The following is an 18,029-nucleotide window of genomic DNA, read 5'->3' as shown; positions in this document are numbered from 1 at the left end:
GGTAAAAAAGCAGGAGCAGAGGCCATGGAGGGATGTTCTTTACTGGCTTGCTTCTCTTGGCTTGCTCAGGCTGCTCTCTTATAGAACCCAAGACTACCAGCCCAGGGATGGTCCCACCCACAAGGGACCTTTCCCCTTTGATCACTAATTAAGAAAATGCCTTACAGTTGGATCTCATGGAGGCATTTCCTCAGAAAGAAAAAGCAGAGAGGTTCCCTGAAGAACATGTGTCAAGGAAAAAGGCATAATTAATTTTAGAAAATGCAAGTAATGGCCAAACACAAAGATTTCTCTCTCTAAATAGTTTCATTAGTTTATAGAAAATGTATTCTAATATTTATATCTGGCACTTTGTGGGACAGATTTTACCCATGAATATATCTTGTTTGATAACAAGACTTTTAAAAACATACTGAATTATTAATACCTTTTTGCCACCATATTCATTGCAGTTCATCAAAGCCTTGATGTTTTGTTCAGCACAGATGTGAACTTTTGTATCCAGTGGACATCTAGGAACATACTAGGCACATATGTGCACACAGACAAAAACTGTATCAGTTATTATTTTTCTGAAACTTACCTCTTCAGCCACCATAAAAGATGTTCAACAGCAGATGTAAAATTCTCCATTATGCTTAGCTCTATGTCTATGACAAAGAGAACTATCATCTCCAAAGACACTCCCTGAACTATTTCCTATTTGCAAATGATGTGTTTTAACAAACCAAAGAAAAATTTCAAACTTAATGAAGGTTTATTGTTTGATCTGAAAAGAGGGATATTATTCAACGTTATAAGGGTGAATCTAGTACAGCCCCATGAGGACAGAAAAACCAAAGAGAAAGGTAGGAAAATTCTTCAGAGAAACTCAAGTATGAGAAGAGTATCTTTTCAGTGTCTTACATATGCATAAGGATATATGTCAAAAGAAAAAAAAAAGGCTAACCTAAAACCACAAGAGACTGAGTTCTTAACAATCTCAACGAATTTGACAGTAGATTCTTTTATATAAGCTCTCACTTAGATTATAGACTTGGGGGCCCTAAGCTGAGAACCCAAACCTGGTACTCCTGATGAAATAATATCCAAATATTTAAGACACTAATTGCATGATAATATTACATAATATTAAAATTATAGTAATAATTAATAAAATTACTTTATTGTATAGATATTAAAATGAATAATTAATATACTTACTTTATTGTTGCAGGATATTTGATCACATGGTGAACCCCAAGATTGTGTTGTTTACTGGAAAAATCTGTATCTAGTTTTAGTGTGGCTCAGCCATAGCACACACTTTTAATCCCTCTGGATGGAATACAGACATGCCCTTAGTATATACCTTTAATCCCAAATAATAAAGGTAAAAGGTATAGTTAGCTTGTTGAAGGAAACATCCATGTTTGAAAGCTATGTCTAATTGGGTGGCAGACAAAGTGATGAATCAGAGAAGTTGGCAGAATAGATGATGCCCAACTTTCATGAGAATAGAGAGGAAAGGGAAGCTATGAGAGTTGGGGGAGAGGGAGCAGGAGAGGAAGAAGGAGAGGGCGAGGGGGAGGGGGAGAGAGAGAAGAGAAGTAGTTTTACTGGGGCAGTTTTACAGAGTCAGGTCATAGAGAGAGAACAAGCTATGCACAGGTAAAGATACAATGAGCCAGAGAATGAGTAGCTAGAAGATTAAAACAGATTGCCAATGTTAGTTTGAAGCCAAGCAGAGCAAAAAGTCAGAATCCAGAAGGGAAGGCAGATTGAATCAGTCATCTTGGAGAAGAGATTGAGTTGAACCAGCCAGCCAGAGTTCAGAAAGAACAAGAATGGGTGGACATACTCAGCAGTAAGTTGTAGAAGCTGAACACATTCTAGGCCTAGATTACATTGTATCAAGGCTGAAGCTTCCAGGACTAGGCCTAAGTTATCAGATGGAAACAGTAAACCTGGGAGATAATAATTATATAAGGCAAATAAAAGATACTATCACACTTTATTGTATAAATTTTAAAATATATCCATAGTCATCACTTTATTTTTCTGATTACAGAAAAAAAAAAATTCTATCTGCTATGCCCACTCCAGTGACGTCTGCTTGACAGGCTGAGAGGCCTGGAAGCACTCACGAGGCAAAGGCAAAGAGTTTCAAGGAAACTATGCCTCCTGGAACCTTAGCATTCCCATAGCCCATGTACTCAAACCCTGTCCCCATGTTAGTCTGACAAATGGATCTGTGTGCTTTCTTGTTATAAGTGCCTTTAAGGATTGATTTTTTTTTTTTTGACATAGGTAAGCCTCCACCAGAGTTCCAATGTCCTAGAAAATCCTTGAAGCCCATGGTGAGCTTGGAATTCAGTAAGAATGTTTCCTATTCAGTAACATTCAAATTCACTTCTAGTAAAGACAGTGAAACTAATTAGGCATTACAAAGAACAGTTCTAGAAAAGCTCAGGGGTAGTCTGCATAGTGATTTCCCAAACAAGGGAATACACAATGGCCTAGTAAATAGGTGGGTTAACCATGAAAGAGTTAGTGGAAGGGTATTCCCCTGGGACAGGTTTCTTCACTAGGCCCAAAGGAATAGCATAATCAGGTATTTACTAAGAACCCCTGGTGGTGGGTTTAACAATAGACTAGCATTAAATCAGAGCATTCACCTGGCTCCATTTTAAGTGGTAAAAGAGGCCTGATCCCCGCTATCTTTGGATGTATGCATTCCTTTTGTTTTGTGTCACTATAACATGGCGGATGTGTCCACCTGGCTTTTCCTGTTTTTCTTCTGTATAAAAATGTCTAGTTTTTGTTTGGACATTACATTGAGATCCAACACACTCTCTCATGTCTGTGTCTGTCACTCTCACTGACTCCTTTGCCCACCTGCAACCAGAAACCCATTCCTCACAGATAGGAGATCCAAAAGAGGTTCATCTGGGGCATCTATCTGAACAATAGCTTTCAAATGTAAACCTCTTACCTGTACCATCTCATCTAGTTCACAAGTATTCTCTGTCTTGTCAGACTACTTAACTGTCATGTTACATAATCTTTTATGCATATATTTATGACTTCTGTTGCTTAGACTAAGTGCTTGTGAATGCAGTATCACAGATTTTTTCAATCCTCAAAATCAACTACTGAGTAGCTGAGCAGGTCACTGCAATATCTAAATTGCCACATCCTTTCAAATGGTATTAGTGTAAATGATGTCTACTCCCAAGGTTCAGCATAATCCATTCTTTCCCATCTAATTGGTTCCATTTCACTAAACATCATGGCTACTTCCTACTGAATCTCAAGCTATAGAAGCCTCACCTATACCTCTCAAATGGCTATGCACAACCTTCCTCTAAGAACTTTGCATATTATCATCCTTCCTCCATTTTGGTTCTAGTAAATTCCAGTTACTCAAGTGTACTGGCTAGTTTTATGTCAACTTAACACAAACTGGAGTTATCACAGAGAAAGGAGCTTCATTTGAGGAATTGCCTCCATGAGATCCAGCTGTAAGGCATTTTCTCAATTAGTGATCAAAGGGGAAAGGCCCCTTGTGGGTGGGACCATCCCTGGGCTGGTAGTCTTGGCAGCAGGCTGAGCAAGCCAGGGGAAGCAAGCAAGCCAGTAAGGAACATCCTTCCATGGCCTCTGCATCAGGTCCTGCTTCCTGACCTGCTTGAGTTCCAGTCCTGACATCCCTTGGTGATCAACAGCAATGTGGAAAGTGTAAGCTGAATAAATCCTTTCCTCCCCAGCCTGCTTCTTGGTCATGATGTTTGTACAGGAATAGAATATTCAATATATATAAAGAACTCAAGAAGGTGGAATCCAGAAAATCAAATAACCCCATTAAAAATTGGGGCTCAGAACTGAACAAAGAATTCTCACCTGAGGAATACCGAATGGCAGAGAAGCACCTGAAAAAATGTTCAACATCCTTAATCATCAGGGAAATGCAAATCAAAACAACCCTGAGATTCCACTTCACACCAGTCAGAATGGCTAAGATCAAAAATTCAGGTGACAGCAGATGCTGGCGAGGATGTGGAGAAAGAAGAGCACTCCTCCATTGTTGGTGGGATTGCAAGCTTGTACAACCACTCTGGAAATCAGTCTGGCGGTTCCTCAGAAAATTGGACATAGTACTACGGGAGAATCCAGCAATACCTCTCCTGGGCATATATCCAGAAGACATTCCAACCAGTAAGAAGGACACATGATCCACTATGTTCATAGCAGCCTTATTTATAATAGCCAGAAGCTGGAAAGAACCCAGATGCTCCTCAACAGAGGAATGGATACAGAAAATATGATACATTTACACAATGGAGTACTACTCAGCTATTAAAAAGAATGAATTTATGAAATTCCTAGCCAAATGGATGGACCTGGAGGGCATCATCTTGAGTGAGGTAACACAATCACAAAGGAACTCACACAATATGTATTCACTGATAAGTGGATATTAGCCCAAAACTTAGGATACCCAAGATATAAGATACAATTTGCTAAACGCATGAAACACAAGAAGAATGAAGACCAAAGTGTGGACACTGTGCCCCTTCTTAGAATTGGGAACAAAACACCCATGGAAGGAGTTACAGAGACAAAGTTTGGAGCTGAGATGAAAGGATGGACCATCTAGAGACTGCCATATCCAGGGATTCATCCCATAATCAGCTTCCAAATGCTGACACCATTGCATACACTAGCAAGATTTTGCTGAAAGGACCCAGATATAGCTCTCTCTTGTGAAACTATGCCGGGGCCAAACAAACACAGAAGTGGATGCTCACTGTCAGCTATTGGATGTATCACAGGGCTCCCAATGGAGAAGCTAGAGAAAGTACCCAAGGAGCTAAAGGGATCTGCAACCCTATAGTTGGAACAACATGATGAACTAACTAGTACCACGGAGCTCTTGTCTCTAGCTGCATATGTATCAAAAGATGGCCTAGTCGGCCATCACTGGAAAGAGAGGCCCATTGGACTTGCAAACTTCATATGCCCCAATACAGGGGAATGCCGGGGCCAAAAGAATGGGAATGGGTGGGTAGGGAAGTGGGGGGGGGGTATGGGGGACTTTTGGGATAGCATTGGAAATGTAATTGAGGAAAATATGTAATAAAAAATAATAAATTTTAAAAAAGATGAAAAAAAAAAAGAAAGCCTGACTAAGACACTCAAGTCATAATTTCCTGAGATAAGTTTCCTTGGCATCTTTTAGTAGTACAAACAACCTTGTGTGTACACATTTATGTTTTGGAGCCCATGTATATGAAGGGATACATGTAGCACTATCCACATTTGTTGAAGTGGAAGGATAACTTTGGGTATCATTCTCAGGAATGTTCTCTCTGTCCTTGGAGACAGAGTCTCCTTGGCTTAGATCTTGCCAACTAGACTAGGCTAGGAACATTAGGGATGTTCCAGTTTCAACCTCCCCCATGCTGGTATAATGAGACAATGCTATTGTGCTCAATAGTTTTATTTGGGTTCTGAGCATTTTACTAACTAAGCCATAAGCTGTTGCTGGAATTTCCATCCACAGTAAGCTCATATGAAAACACATGATCCAGTTATTATAAGCTATGTGCCTAGATTGAGCAGATCTAGCACTATACTAACTTATTCCCTAGCTATGAGACCCTTTGCTACTTTCAGTTTCCCCTAGCCACGTGATACTGCTTCATCGTGGCTTCCTCGTCCTCTTCTACTGTCCTCCCACTTCTCCTCCCTATTTCTCCCCCACTCTCCCAAACTTCTCATCCCACCTTTCCCCTTTCCTGTCCAGTCACAGGCTCTGGCCTTTATTGACCAGCTAGAAAGGGAAGAAGGATCACCTGAGATCACCTGAATACATGTCAACTTTTTGTTGGGGCAACCCCTCTTGAGGAAGCAGTATTAACATCAGAATACAAACAGCATCAGGGCAATACATAACAATAACCCAAAACAACTTTTATATACTCTCATAATATTATTTCTACAATTATCTAATTGACATTATACCACCTTTCTGAAAATTCCAAGATGCCACAGGCTACGTTCGTTTTTGCTAATACATATCCAGGACCTACTACATGCCTAACACACTGTGAATGTCAAAACAAAATTTAAATAAATGTATATCTAATTACTGGAAGAAAATATACAATTTTTTCAAGATGTTTATGTTCTAATCCATAAGACCTGTAACTACATTGTATTGCCTGATATCTTGGAATAAATGTTGTAGATACAACTAAGATTGATTATCTGTTATTCTGGATTATCTGGTCTGTTTAATCATAAGCTCTTTGAAAGAGAAGAGGGAGGATGAAGAGTGGGAGGAAAGTGAATCAGTTAGAGGAAAACATGACTGAGGAAGAGTCACAGAGAGAATCAATACTGCTGGTGTTTGAGGACAGAATATGAGCTAAGAGTAAAGCCAGCTTATCCAAGAAAGCCAAGAAAAGTTTCTCACCTAAAGCCCTCAGAAGGAGCTAAGAGCTTTATTGTACTCCAATATATGTCATAAAGCTGTAAGACAAGCTATAGCAACTCATAAATACTAAATCTGCATTATTTAAGTTTGTAAGTTTATAGTAAACTTGCTACAGCACCAAAAGGAAACTAATATGACCATTAGACCATTGTTTCCCCCATAGAAATTCAAAATATCTTTAAGACTTCATCTCAAGAAATACTCACTGAGAAAACCAGAATCATTAGCAACCTAATGCATCACGACAGAATGTATATTATTTCAGCTAGGAAAAAAAAAACAATTAAAGGTGCTACTTTTAGCTTTTCTCTCATATTATAGGTGTTTAAAAATGAAATTCAAAGATAGAAAGTAACTAGCAAAATAAAATACACATGTATAGCTGGTGGGAAAGCCTCCAGGGGACCACCTAGGCTGTGAGATAGTAAGAGAGAAATAATGAGGAGAGCAAGCCAGACAGATTTGCATAATCTGTTGTTCATAAGGAGATCACGAAGAACAATGTGAAGCACAGCATTTTTCTGCCTCTGAGACCAAAAGACTAAGAGGTCTTTACCCATGTTTTAAAAAAGAATACTAGATAACAAATACAGCAGCAAAAACAGATTGGCTGCAAGTGGAGAAAAAGTACACTTTGTGTAGGATTTGCCACATGGGATTAGTGACTGTCTTCTTCTCTGCTGCTCGAGTTTTAAAAAATAATAATGCTCACATTATATAAATAGATCTCCTTGCTCTTTGGAACCAAAACCATGTGTGTTTAGGTTATAAAATGAAATACTGGCACGCAAGAGAGTTAGCTATTATGTTAACAAATATTGGTAGTTTCTTTCCTATCATAATAGAGTAGGCCCTTGGTTCACGTCAATAGTGCCAGTTGCTTTTGGCAACAGTTTATTTAAAGTATACTTTGGGGGCCTTAATTTTCCTGCCTTGTGTTGCCTTCTAGATCTGAACTACTCTAAGTAGGCAAATAACAAGCTAATTCAGAACAGCAACTTAGTCTGAGAAAATGGCAGTTTAATGAACACACAAATAATTTGCTCAAAATCAATGGCTTTGCTTTTAGCCATGAACTTCAGCTGGAAACTGTCATAACAAGAGAAGAGGACTTGCAGTTCCAAAATGGAGAGCTCTGCATGAAGGCAGCCAACTACTGTAGTGTAATGGATGTTCTAAGCTTGCTCTGTGTGTGTGTGTGTGTGTGTGTGTGTGTGTGTGTGTGTGTGTGTGTGTGTTAAATGACTAACATTTTGAAACCTGAACAAGAATTTAATAGAATACACAGCCTTGCCATGACACAGGTATTTGCAAGGCTTGTTAATAGTGGCAATGATGATGCTGTTTTAATAGAAAGCACTATGAAAGTGCAAATTGTTATTAAAGAGACTGTGTACAAATTAGGGAGAAAATGACTAATAGTAACATATTGTTCTGGGATGTCTTCCCCCAAGCTAGGCAAAAAATATCAGTCACCCAGTCAGCCATCCTTTATTTAGCACTTAATCTGTTCCCCACAGTACCGAAGCTGAGGACGTAAGAGAAGCAGGTGGCCGTCACATTTGCAAGTACAACTAATTCTAATGGCTAATGTTTATCAAGAACTCACTATATGCCAGGAAGTGCTACCTGGATTACTCATCATCTTCAAACCCACACTGCAATGTGTAAATTTCCATTTCCATTTACAAGAATAATGGAAAAGTAGCTAAGAACTTACTTAGCTAAGTAAAGGCTATACAAGTAGTATGGGTGATGCCACAGCAGGTTCTCTTTTCACTCAGTTATGTCCTCTCTGAAGTGACACAACGTGTTATTATGAAGCTTCACATTAAGACCTTCAACACTGGTCTCATCAGCAAATTGCTGTCTATAGAAAGAAGTTTATCATAGGGGTCTGATACTGTGAATTAGACCCACGGTTATCTGGATTTCACCCCAGTTCCTCCAGGGGAGAAAGTTATATGAAGTTCCTTACACATTTACATCTCTGTTATCTATCCCAGGGGCTATTAAGGGGGAAGTCTTGTACAGTACCTTGAGATACTAAGTACAGAGCATCATGGACGAAGCTATAACTGGCACAATATAAATGTTGGTTAATATTTACATGAATCAAAACATGAGGGGGGAAATTTGGCAAAATGTCTTATAGGTAACAACAAATGAATAAATCTGATGAAGTGCAAAAGACTCATCAACTCTCTTCCTTTGCTTTATCATCATTGAGAATGAGCCTAGGCATGAGGAATGCCTGAAGATTAACTCAGTTTGTGTAAATTATTAGGCTTGTCCTCAAGGAGCTTTTCAATAGTTATGCATTAGTTGCTGAGGTTAAATTAGGACATATGGGTTTTTGTTTGGTCTCCAGGGAACCACTCAACTCCCCCAAGTTGAGCCTTCACATTCTTGTGACAGAGCCATTAGCCCAATCCATTCCTCCTGATCTTCTTTGAGGAATATCTACCTCTTTTCCTCCAACAATATGTCTCGGTCAATCAAATGTCCACCTTGAAATGACAAAATGTATCATGTCACAGGAGCTTTTTCTATTCCTCTCTCAGCTTAATTCTCTGACAATTTACATCCTAAGAGATGTAGATTTCCAAACACATATTTTATTGTTTTGTATCTTATGCCTTCTGTAAGGTGTCTAACCTTCTGTATTGTTCTTCTGGCCCTCAACAGTTCATATTTCCCTTCTCAGCTTAAACAGACCTTTTATGTAGAGCAAGCTGTAATTTTTATGAAGATTCTCACATCTAGAATATCCAAGATACAATTTCCAAAACACAAGAAAATCAAGAAGGAAGACCAATGCGTGGATACTTCATTCCTCCCTAGAATAGGGAATAAAATATCCATGGAAGGAGTTGCAGAGACAAAGTTTGGAGCTAAGAAGAAAGGATGGACCATACAGAGACAGCCCCATCTGGGGGTCCATCCCATAATCAGCCACCAAACGCAGACACTATTGCATATGCCAGCAAGATTTTGCTGAAAGGACCCTGATATAACTGTCTCCTGTGAGGCTATGCCAGTGCCTGGCAAATACAGAAGTGGATGCTCACAGTCATCTATAGGATGGAACACAGGGCCCCCAATGGAGGAACTAGATAAATAACCCAAGGAGCTGAAGGGGTCTGCAACCCTATAAGTGGAACAACAATATGAACTAACCAATACCCCCAGAGCTCGTGTCTTTAGCTGCATATGTATCAGAAGATGGCCTAATCGGCCATCATTGGGAAGAGAGGTCCCTTGGTCTTGCAAACTTTATATGCCCCAGTACAGGGGAATGCCAGGGCCAAGAAGTGGGAGTGGGTGGGTAGGGGAGCAGGGTCGGGGGAGGGTATAGGGGGCTTTTGGGATAGCATTTGAAATGTAAATGAAGAAAATATCTAATAAAAATATTTTAAAAAGAAAAGAACACCACATTAATTTTAAAAAAAAACATAAAAATGATCATGAAGAAGTGTAGTAGTTTATTCCTATAATCTTGGCCCTTGCAAAGTAGATGGAAGACGATGCTGATCATTTTCAGCTTCATCAAGTGCTCAGAAGCAACCTGTGCTGCATGAGTAGTTGTTTCAAAACTCAATATGTAGATAAAATAAAACTCAATATAACTCCAAAGATCTGTCCTGTCATTCGTTAGTGGATTAATTAGTTGCTTAAGTCCATCACTTACCACTGAGCTCCTAGTCAGTGCCTTTAGCTCTTGCCTTTGCACTTATTTCTTGAGAGTATTGCTACAGGATTCAACTTTGTCACTTGGGCAAAATTGTTCTCTGCAAATCAACAAATAATTGCCAGAATGATTTTCTTCCTTCTAACTCAGTTCTCTGAGGCATACAAAGGAAGTCTTCAAGAACGTAGTAGAGGAAACAGCACCGATCTTGACTTGGGTAACTGAGTTCTTAATTACAAATCTCTTTCATATTTCCTTTTTATCCCCTAAGCTGTGTCATTCACAACACTCCTGCTCAGAAGATAGTCACTAAGAACTTGACTTATATTGTCTGTCCTACAGTTGGCATTATTGGAGATAATTTTTTTCTCTCTTTAGAAACAAGAATTACAAGATGGCATACAAATGCACAGATGGGTGAGCAACTATTAAAAACAGGCTTTGGGGAGACATAAGAAAGCAGGATTAATTCTGAATAGAAAAAGGAAATTACCCTAAAGGGTAAGTGTAAAATAGCAGCATGAATGTTCCTTATATGAAATCAGAACATCCTACAAAAGGATTTAGGGAGCAATAAAAATCTGTGCTTACTTTTTATTACTTTGCAATCCTCCTTCCTTTTTGATCATAACAAGAATGTGATCTACAGCCATTCCTTAACTCACTCATTCACGTAGGATTTCCTGTCTAAGAGTAACAGAAATCATGAGCAAAAATACATTGTGTTTATGCCTCATTAAACCTAGAAGAGAATGTTAAATATTCACTTCCAGAAAGGACGTGAGGAAATCCTTTTTATATTTAACTGGCTCTTCAAGAAGACACAGAGGCCCCAAAATTAAGACTGTGCTTTGCTCTTCTAGAGCAGTCCAGTTTTAGGCAAATTGCAGGGTAGGCATTCTAGGAGATTAATGACAGTTTCCTTTCCAAACCTTAAGAAGAAAGCAAAGGAGGATAAATATTAATAAGCAGTTATTTATTTATTCATCACTTGTGAAGAGTTCCTAAGTATAAGCAAGTATGCCACTTAAAAAGAATGAGAAATGTAAAACTTATAAAATAGTGTTAATTATTGAGTGCCAAGAACTTTATATAAGCTATGTTAAATTTGTCATAACCCTCGAGAGATAATTATCCTTTTATTTTTATAGTAACAGCAAAATGGAATAAATTTTCAATATCATATTTACTGTGGTAACGTTTAGAATTCAAATCCAGGAATGCTGTAATACAGAAATAAGATTTATGGAAGCGATAAGGTTAAGCCGGGTTTTGAAATATGAATAAGTAGGTTAGTCTGCTTGTTCTAAGCTATTTTTTTTTTAGTAACAAACAATACTAGTAATGGTTTTATCTCCCTCATTGTAACCCCTGGTTCAGGTACATATCATTTTTATCCTGTAACTAAGGCCTATGCTCAAGGTTAACTACATCTATCTTGTAGCAAAGGATAAAGAAAAGTGATAAAATTATTCAGTGCTTCTTAAGGTTGCTCACAGGTAGCTTCAAGAACATTGGTTCACCCGTAATTCTAGCCCTTGAGGAGCAGATGCAGGAGAAGCAGGAGTTCCATAACAGGCTAAGTTCCATTTCATAGATAATTTGAAGCTCAGCCCACATTACCCAAATTGAAACCAACAACAACAACAAAACCAACCACATCCCTATTGACATTTTATAATAAAAGCGAGTGTTCTTTCAATGGACTATGGAGGTTAGAATTATTTTCTGGGGAAAGTCAAAAGTCCCTAGGAATTTTATTACAATGAGGTTTAAGTACACAGGATAGAGCATACTCTAGGAATGAGTTGATTTCAGTCACCATTAAATGTAACTGATGTACATTTAGACAGTGCAATTTCATGTCAACACAGAATGATAGGGGATTCAGATTAGGATAGTAGTTTAGCAACAGGTGGAGGCTGGTCTGACACAGTTTGTTTAAGTGAGAGGGAGTTGAATAAAAGGTCTAGAGAAAAGAGACTGATTTTCTCCTTCCCTACTGTGTCCCTAAATGCCTAGCAATAACACCTCTACAATTGAGACAGTGACAACAGCTACCACCATCTAGTGTCTGATCTACTCTCAGGACTTTGAGCTAAGCTAGGCTCTGAAAGCTCCCTGTCTAAGCTCAGAGCCCTCAGGTCGGAGTAAACTGGCCACTTACTGTCTATAGCATTGAAATAAGAAAGGCAATTCTTATATTAACAACCTTCTTCCATGGTAGCAAGCTACACATCTGAAGTGGTATTCCCTTTGGAGAGCAACAGAGCTCCTGAAGAGTTGAGATTGCCTTAAGTTTACTGAGTTTAATCTTAAGATCAAGAACAAATCCTAGCAATTTTCTCTAATTTTTATAGTGAGCTGTTATTTCCAAGGAGACTTTTCAGAAGCCATACATACAATGCCAACCTTTCCTGTTAGTACAACAGAAATACTGTGAAAACTGGGAGTGGTTTTGACATTAGATAAATCATGTTGTCTGCCTGGTAAGTGACAGCCTGAGATAAATTTCAACTTATTGTGACTCCTATGTCAAAATTGAGCCCAATTCTTTCAAAGTTCCTTTGGAAGCTTGGGTATATATTAAGTCTGCAACATTAAGAAAATTATATTATAGACCTTTAGAAAATTAATTGGCCTTTTGCAGTTTCTGTTGCCTCATCTGAAGATCACACATGGAGACCTGAGGCTATGTAACCTTGGTGTCACTTTTTTTCTTTCTTGGTTACTTGAGATAGAGACTCCAAAGTACATGCCTTGAGGAAAGATAGCAAAAAAAAAAAAAAAAGTCATTTTAAATCTTTGTATGATCAAACCAAAATAGAAAACATTTCATATAAACCTCCAAGGACAAGAAACCAACAATAGAGAAAAGCAAATACCTGTACTTTTTATTCCCACTACTTAAATCTACAGGATATTATATTAAATAAATTGGGATTATTAAAGATCATTGAAGGGAACTTTTCCAATTATAGAACTTCTATATAGTTTACACAAAGAATCTGCCCATTGAGATATCTTCTTAGTCCAAGTAAAGCCCACTGAACTGTGCCCACAGGGCAGTACTCAAAGCCTGCAATCTGAAGAAACCCATTGCCACAACCTTGGCTTGAAGCACTTCTTGGAAACAGAGTTTCAAGGTTCAAACGTTTCCTGTCTGTCTCTAGAGAGAAAAGGAAAAGCTGAGGCTAGGAGGACCTGCATGCCTCTGACTTCCCTCATAGAGAGTGTCTATGTATGTCTGCACACAGACCATTTTCTTGAGCATCCCTCAGCATCTCTCCTACCACCATTGCCATGTTCTCCTTTTGTATGTGTTATATTGTTCATAGACATGAAGCATTTCTCTTGAAGAAAGGATTCTGTTGTTTTGAGGATAAACAAAATGATTTTAAAAACCACTGCTCCTACCAGGACCATAAGAAGGCATTGGATTCTATAACTGCCCTAGAGCTGTAGCTAGACTGGAGCAGTAGAGTAGGATCAGAGTATAAAAGGATTCTTAGGAAGAAAGCCCTGAGAATCCAGAGAGAAATCCAACTGCACACTGTAATCCCTCCCTGCTTACAAGCTGCCCCCAGAGCCTCTGCAAAGAGTCCTGCTTTGTTGCAAGTGTTTCAGGTAACCATCTGGGCTTGTCCTGCTCCTTAATAGCAGCACTTTAAGGAAGTGTTGTCATTTCCATGTCATACTCATTTCTCTCTCCTGTATTATCTTTTCAAAATCATATTACAAAATATTATGAGCTTCCTGTATCAGACACTTTGGGTCTTAGTCACTCAATTATTAAAATTGTATGATTTTTTTTTAAATTGCCATTATGTGTGGGCTGTCTTTAGCAAAGCGACAAAGAAATTGAGTTAACCCAAATGGTGCTATGATTGCAGGATCAGAACATGGAAAATTATAATGTTTCAGAGGGGAAGAAAAAAAAACCAGTCAGCTCTTTCACATCAGTGCCAATAAAATCCTGGGAAACTCACCATGACACCATTATGTTAGACAGAGCCGCACAAATGCTTCCAATGGATTGCTCCACTGAATAGCAGGGGAAAAAAAGCTATTTGGGGCTGTTAGTTTTATACCAAACTACTCATCTGTAGCAAATGAGGCTCTCTGGTAATGTGACATGTCCCTTGTTATACAAGTGTGTTTCTAAGCTGCTGTCAGCTGCTGTTCATCTCACCTGCACCCATCAATATGTGGTCTCCATATACCTCCATATACCTGGTACAGGGCTTTGTCTTGCTATCATAGATTCAACTGCCTCTCAGAGGTCAGTTATGGGTATAACGATATGGACACAAGGCATGGCAGGAATTTTCCATAGAGCACAGTGGTCATTGAGAGAAAATCAGCCTACACATGAGGTAGCATTCAGCGATATCTGACTACCCCAGTTTTTTGTTTTGTTTTGTTTTGTTTTAAGAAGCAAAAGCAACAACCTCAGTCTCTGTGATTCTGCAGGTAAATAAATCTTAGTACATCATTCCAACCTGTTGTTCCATAGCATCTGACTTGGGATTGCCTAACCTGCAAATGGAGTCAAATTCTGAATTCAGGAGGCAGAGCTTGTCAGAGAAGATGAGCTGAATCCCACACAGTGAAAAGGAGGTATGGATCATAAAGCTGGAGAGAGATGATACAGTAACTGCAATGAGTTATGGAAACTATAAAGCTTAGGTTTACCCAAAGAAATCTGTACAATGCCTCTCCAATAAACCCTGCGTGCTAAGTACTAGGCCAGCCCCAAAAGAGATTCCACCATGTTTGATTTTAAGATGTTACAAATTGTAGGTTCCGTGTGCAGTATTTTTAAGTTTATTTTTAAGGTAAAGCATGTTTTTTTTTCTTTTACTAAAAAATTGCCAGATACTTGGGTGTTTAAAAATCACAGATATGGGCCCCCAATGGAGGAGCTAGAGAAAGTATCCAAGGAGCTAAAGGGAACTGCAACCCCATAGGTGGAACATTATTATGAACTAACCAGTACCCCAGAGCTCTTGACTCTAGCTGCATTTGTATCAAAAGATGGCCTAGTCGGTCATCACTGGAAAGAGAGGCCCATTGGACTTGGCAACTTTATATGCCCCAGTACAGGGGAATGCCAGGGCCAAGGGGTGGGGGTGGGTGGGTGAGGGACTGGGGGAGGGGAGTGTATTGGGGACTTTTTGGATAGCATTGGAAATGTAAGTGAGGAAAATACCTAATAAAAAAAATCACAGATATATTTATGTACAGTTCTATAAGTCAGAAGTCCAAGTGTCTCACCCCTAAAATGGAGCAGATAGTGTCCTTCAAACAAGCTCCAGTAGACAGCTAGTTTCCTTATGGTTTCTCATGTCAATGGCTACCTTCAGTCTTTAGCTAAGAGTCTATTCCTTCTTCAAAGCCAATAGCAATGTATCTAGAAGTCTCTCTAGTTGAGATTCTGGTTCCCTTCTTCAATGACATTGTTTCATGTATTGGGTTCAGTTGAATAGTATGAACATCTGTTTCTTGAAGTCATTACTGAAATCAAAGCCCAAGTGTGTGCAAAGAGTTGGAGAATGAGATGCTCCAATGAGCTAGTGATAGGCTTATATTTTGGTGTTTGAAGTTCCTGATTTAGGAGGCCAAGGCTTGACTCCTATTGTTAGGAAGAAATTATTGTAACAATGTATTCAGGTATTGATGTTTCTTTTTTAACTAATACAATGTTTCACTCATACCTCTTCCTTTTTTTTTTTTTTTTTGGTTTTTCGAGACAGGGTTTCTCTGTATAGCCCTGGCTGTTCTGGAACTCACTTTGTAGACCAGGCTGGCCTCGAACTCAGAAATCCGCGAGCCTCTGCCTCCCGAGTGCTGGGATTAAAGGCGTGCGCCACCACGCCCGGCTATACCTCTTCCTTATAGCAAAACTATTATGTTCTCTCAGGGAAGAAAGGGAAACACATCCACTAATCAAGAACTGGATTCCTGTAGGGGCAATGAGAAAGCAGAGTGAGTATTGACAATCTTGGATTTTATTTTTTTCTTCTTAGTGGTAAGGATCTTACAAAAGATTGCAGTCCAAGGCCATGCCTTTTATTCACAGGACTTCCATATTTTCAGATTCAGTCAAGGCCAGAACACCTACCCAGGCAGAGCTGGAGCCTAACTTAGCCACATACCCATCAGGGCCACCTGTCACTCACTCTACTTCCTTTTCCCTGGTGCCCCTTAGACAATGGGAAGGTCTTCAACTTCAACTTCCTCTTGAGGTATAAGAGTCTCTGTTACAGGTAACATACACATTTGAAACCCCATTTTGCTAGGAGGACTTTGAACCTCAGCCTTACAGGCAAATCATAGCTGTGATTTCTGAGAAGGGCCCAGTGAATAATTTTACTTCATCTACCCTGTATTACTACTAACAGACTCTACACAGAAGTCCCAGAATGCTGGCTTCTGGGCTGTGCCTATCTCAAAGATATATTTGGCTATAGTGTTCCACTTAACTTTAGTGCTTTAAAATTACCCTTTTGTGTACCAGCCTAAAATTGAATGTGGATTTAAAAAATAATCCCGATGAACTAATTTCCATAGCTCTGTACCCCAATACTCTACATATACCTAGAAATAAAGAGTAGCTGAGGTTTTGGATTAGAATATAATTTGGCCCCACTAAGCATTTGAGTTTCTAACCATATGGGGTCATATAGTAAGTAAGACCTGTAGGATAAGATCAAAGGATGCATCAGGTTTGTGTCTAATTCTAGATTCCATATAATATATCTCAAGCTACTGAGAATTCCCTTAAAGTCTCATTATCACATAGTAGGAGACTGCATTCTTGTAGTCCATCCACGAGTTCTTGCTTTGAGGATTGCTGAATATTTAGGCACTTTTACTTCAGGTGGATTTTAAAGTTGAAGTTCTTCCTACCTTCAAAAAAGTACTAGGAAAAAGAATGTGGGGAAAACTCAGAGGAGTGAGGACATGAGAAAGAAGGGGTGAAAACTCAACAGATCATAGGATCTGTGTGCGATTGCCTTGCTGTCTACAGATTAGTGTTTTAAATGGCCTTGCTTTCAATTGTATTTACTATGTTTAAATCAACTCTAAAGTTCCATGATGCAATACTGTGAACGAACTGTTGCTTATTCATCTTAGTCTGACAGAATGGCCTCGATGGTCATTTAATGGTAAAGGATACAATAACAGGACCAGGTCATCTCACCCACACCACGCTTGGTGTCACCTTTCTGGGTGTGGATTCTGTTTCAGATACCACCATCTGTTCAATATCACTTTCAATGCAGGTTTGGGAGGCACCTTTTAGTGCCATAGATACTTTTTTATTTTTATTTTCTTCAGTGTTCTCAAGAGACTGTTCATTGGGTCATTCTATTTTCAGGATGCACAGGAAATGTTTGTCTTACTCATTTGAGATAAATGTGATTGACCTTTTAAACACAGAACCTGGCTGGTTTGGTGAAAAGAGAAAGAGATGGCTCGACCTAATATTGTTAGAAGGAATAGCAATGACAACCCTTCTACAAGACCATCAGCTAATAAAAGCAAACTGTCCCAACGAATGGTTATTGAAAGATCCAGAAATGTGAGCATGGAAGCCTCAGTAGCAAGAATTCAGTTACTGCATCCCAGAGTGAGACCATGAGAGAAGCATGACATCGCTAGGCAACACTGTGCAGTTAAACCCGTTTTCACTGTCTCACTGTGGTGTAGTAAGCAGGAAGCAGCACTCAAGGAAAGCAAGGGGAAAAACAATGAAATTATTTCTCTTAATAGGATAGATTCAGGAAGCAAAGGAAGATGTACAAATTAGTCACTGCCAAGCTTTCAGGATATAAAATGTGAATTCAAGAA

The 18,029-nt window shown here is 39.0% G+C and overlaps 1 pseudogene; it reads right to left on the bottom strand.

The window, feature by feature from the left end:
• The window catches only part of LOC110306802 (phosphoglucomutase-1 pseudogene), a 113,738-nt pseudogene extending 96,251 nt beyond the window's left edge, over positions 1–17,487 (bottom strand).
• Between the last annotated feature and the right edge of the window lie 542 nt (positions 17,488–18,029).

Source organism: Mus caroli, unplaced genomic scaffold (assembly GCF_978045245.1).
Source record: "Mus caroli unplaced genomic scaffold, Mus_caroli_1 scaffold_2, whole genome shotgun sequence".
Classification (NCBI taxonomy): Eukaryota; Metazoa; Chordata; class Mammalia; order Rodentia; family Muridae; genus Mus; species Mus caroli.
The sequence above is the reverse complement of the archived record's forward strand: the minus strand, read 5'-3'. Positions and strand labels throughout refer to the sequence as shown.